The 4386-nt window shown below is 51.4% G+C and overlaps 1 pseudogene; it reads right to left on the reverse strand.

The window, feature by feature from the left end:
* Window positions 1-1105: 1105 nt before the first annotated feature.
* On the reverse strand, window positions 1106-3916 carry LOC135566008 (E3 ubiquitin-protein ligase MARCHF4-like; annotated as a pseudogene).
* Between the last annotated feature and the right edge of the window lie 470 nt (window positions 3917-4386).

A 4386-nucleotide genomic window follows, 5' to 3' on the forward strand; every position in this document is an offset into this window, starting at 1 on the left:
TGCCATGTCTCCAGAGTTGACAGGAAGGAATCCTATTCCAATATGAATAATTCAGCTGTTAAAGCGTGCACCCATACTTTAGGCTACTCCAAACCTTCTCGGGTCAGTGGCGTACCATTCAAGCTCTTCAAGAAGGAGAGCGCCATGGTTGTATTGAGACTTGCCTGCGTCCCAAATAGCAACCTGTTCCCTGTGCAGTCCACTAGTTTTGACCAGGGCCCATCGGGTTCACCTACTGGTCCAAAGTAGTGCTCTATGCAGGGAATAGGGTGCCATTTGGGATGCAGACTGAATTGTCATTGTGAACAGCTAATGTAAGAAGGTATTAGTGTTATGGACTGTCACTGTTCTGAACTGTGCTCCTGTCTGTCATCATAGTAATTAGAAAGGTCTATTTATCCCGACTGTGAGGACTGCAGCTTCCTGACAGGAGTGTTGCTCCAGGCTACGTAGTAGATCACATCAGATCAGTGCCATGCTATCACAGCTCCTCTAAGCAGGAGTCCTATATATATATAGAGAGAGAAATGGCTCTGCCTCACACATCCTTCCTGCTACATCAGACCACCACACACAGATCTGGAAATCTCCTTTTATTACATCAAGGCTGTCAAAACACAGGAAACTGGCAAATCTCTCCCTCTCTCTTGCCCTCCACCTCTCCATCCTCACCCCCTGTCCATCGTCTCCCCCTCACCCACACTCTACCCCCTCACACACTCTACCCCTCACCCACCTCTATCCCTCACCCACACTCTCCCCTCACCCACACTCTACCCCTCACCCACACATCTCCCCAACCCTCACCCACACTCTAACCCTCACCCACACTTCTAACCCTCACCCACACTCCATCCTCACCCACACTCTATCCCTCACCCACACTCTATAACCCTCACCCACTCTCCCCTCACCCCTCCCCCTCACACTCTCCCCCTCACCCACACTCTCCCCTCACCCACACTCTAACCCCTCACCCACACACTCTACCCTCACCCCACACTCTATAACCCCTCACCCCACTCTCCACCCTCACCCACACTCTCCCCCTCACCCCACCCCCCTCACCCCACACCCACCTCTACCCCACCCACACTCTCCCCTCGCTCCTTCATCTTTCTGTCCCAGGCAGCATTGAGTAACTTCATGTAAATCTCTGTGAAGCAACAGCAACGTCTCCCAGTCCTCCATTCAAACTCCCTAAACGAGGCCACACACCCCTCTCTCTCTTATGTCGGTCTCTCTCGTTGTTGTAACATAACAAAGTTAGGCCTCAGTTGAAGCCTCAGACCGTAGTGACTCTCATGACCAGCTCCCGGCTGCTGTTGCTGGGCTGCGGAGGCTGAGGATGGACTTGAGTGGGGCGGGGCTCCTGCTGCGTTGTCCAGAGGTGCTGGGTGAGCAGGTGGAGGATGTTGTACGCACAGTGGTGGTCTGGCAGGGATGGTGGCCCCTGCTCCGACATTGAGTCCTGCGTCGTCACCGTCGTCAGGCTGGCGGTTGCGGCCACATTGTAGCCAGGCGCGGAGGCGGCCACCGCGGCCATGAGGGAGGAGGTGGAGGGGGAGACCATGTCATCCCCCGGCTCTGCCCCGGGAGGAGCACTCGTCCTGGGGTTGGGCAGGGCCAGGTGCCTGGGCGTCAGCCTGGATCTCTGGTGGTCCTCAGTGTCTTTGATCTTGTCGTAGTTCAGCACCTTCCACTGCTGGTTCACTGCCTGCCAGCGGTTAAAGATCCTGAACACTGAGGGCCTTCATGGAGCGTCAAGCGAGCGAGAGAGAAGAAAGAGGGGAGGTTGTCAGTTACACAAGCCACTCCCAGGATCCATTTATGTTGGTAGTGTTTGTTAATGACACAGTGAGTCCTCCAGAGCTCTGTCTGGAGTCATATGTGTCCCACCTCAAGTGTCCTGATTGGAGAAGAGGAATGAAGGAGGAGGAGGGAGGTGTATTCCGCCAGGGGACCACGTTACAAACAAATAGAATCCCTGGGTTGTGTATCTTTTCCCCCAATAATCAACCAGGAAGAGGAGGAGGAGGGAGAGGAGTTCCTCTGTGTGACCGCCTCACTGATACAGGCAGGTCCATGAATCCATTACATGGCGTAGCAGATCTGGAAGAGCAGGTCCTGGCGCTGCCACTTGGCGAAGGGCTGAGGGGAGGACCACACCAGCCCAGGAGATGGAGGACATGAGGAACAGGCTGCCCAGCACGGCCGCTGCTATCTGGACCTTCTCTATCACTGTCAGAAGATAGCCTGCCACTGGGGGGAGGGAGGAGGGGAGGAGGAGGGAGAGAAGGGAGGAGAGAAGGAGGAGGGGGAGGGAGGGAGGGGAGGGAAGGAGTACATCATAAATCCCATACTATTCATACACACTATACTTCAAGTAAACCACTCTCTCTCTCTGCAGTGCTGTGTGATATACACCCAATTAGAGCTCTCCTCTTCATCCCCTAAAACCCTCCCCCTGACTCAGTCTGAAGGCTGGCGAGTCCCATCACAGCTGTACCTACCTGGAGTGGGTTATTGGTGCTGATAGCTGCCACGTGGTACTTGTAGTAGCAGAGCTCACAGCTCCAGGAGCCCCTCTCATGATCCACTTGATGAGGCAGGGCTCATGGGTGCAGCGGACAGACCCACTGCAGCGACACGGGCTCAGCAGCTCCCCTGTAAGGACACAAGGGAAATGCTGCTATTGGTTTTGTCTTACAGTGAGCCAGCTGAGTGTTGGCCAGGGTGCTGACCAATGGTTACATATACGCTGTATGACTGATAGGGGGCGCTGTATGGAAGCCATCGCCCCTCCATCTTGACACTCCGACACCGGTGTCAAAAAATATTTTGGAAGCTGAAATGCATGTATTAGCTGTCTACATTAGTTTTAGCCATGTTTATTCTACTACAGCCTTAATGCAGACTTTTAAATGATATTATGTGAGATAAACATATGTAAAAACATTTTCCTTAAAGTATATATTTGTTACATTACTAACGTTACTGTCCACACTAAAACAAAAAATACTTCTATACATGTCATTTTGTCCTTGAAACATTTCATTGAAATACTGTAGAATTCCATTCATTCTTATGGACTGTTCCTACTGGGGAGCACCAATATGGCCGACACATGGCTTCAAAGCCTCTCATTGGCCAATACATAGCATCAGCAGTCCAGGGTTTATATACATAATTGGCGCTGCCACAGGGTTAATCTGGCACCATATTCTCTATATAGTGCATCACTTTGTGCACTACTCCTGCTCTGGCTAAATGTAGGGAATGAGGAGCCATGTCCTGTGCACCACAGCTCTGGAGAACGGTCGATCTGGAGCCTTGTCTCTACAGTTACCAGTAACGCGCCCTTCAGTTCTGCACCTACATGTCCTGTGCACCACAGCTCTGGAGAACGGTCGATCTGGAGCCTTGTCTCTACAGTTACCAGTAACGCGCCCTTCAGTTCTGCACCTACATGTCCTGTGCACCCACAGCTCTGGAGAACGGTCGATCTGAAGCCTTGTCTCTAGAGTTACCAGTAACGTGCCCTTCAGTTCTGGAGAACGGTCGATCTGGAGCCTTGTCTCTACAGTTACCAGTAACGTGCCCTTCAGTTCTGCACCTACATGTCCTGTGCACCACAGCTCTGGAGAACGGTCGATCTGAAGCCTTGTCTCTAGAGTTACCAGTAACGCGCCCTTCAGTTCTGGAGAACGGTCGATCTGAAGCCTTGTCTCTAGAGTTACCAGTAACGTGCCCTTCAGTTCTGCACCTACATGTCCTGTGCACCACAGCTCTGGAGAATGGTCGATCTGAAGCCTTGTCTCTAGAGTTACCAGTAACGCGCCCTTCAGTTCTGGAGAACGGTCGATCTGAAGCCTTGTCTCTAGAGTTACCAGTAACGCGCCCTTCAGTTCTGCACCTACATGTCCCCACTGACTCTGTATCTGTCACAGTGTGGATTCTACAGCGTGTTTCCTCCAGACAGATAGACAGGGCTGTGGTTTCTGCTTTCTTACCTCCCAACGCTCATGTAATCTGTTTGAACAGAGACCTCCTCAGAGATGAATCCTTAACGCTCTTATCTTGTTATGTGTGAAAGTTTGTGTGTGTGAGCGAGTGTGATTCTCACATCAGTGCGTTCTACCGTGAACTTGTCATTTATAATCCTCTCAGAGAGAGTGAGAGAGATTTATCAGCTCAGTGAGAGAAAGTGAGAGAGAGTGAGATGACACGTTAGTGTGTGACACTCATTAAAAAGCGTATTTTTATCATCAGCATTACCAATATAATGTATTTATTCTGGTTCCAGACATCTCACAGCTACCATGGTTATCATGACCAGGCCACATCCTCTCTGGTTCCAGACATCTCACAGCTACCATGGTTATC

Source organism: Oncorhynchus nerka, unplaced genomic scaffold (genome assembly GCF_034236695.1).
Source record: "Oncorhynchus nerka isolate Pitt River unplaced genomic scaffold, Oner_Uvic_2.0 unplaced_scaffold_8320, whole genome shotgun sequence".
Taxonomy (NCBI): domain Eukaryota; kingdom Metazoa; phylum Chordata; class Actinopteri; order Salmoniformes; family Salmonidae; genus Oncorhynchus; species Oncorhynchus nerka.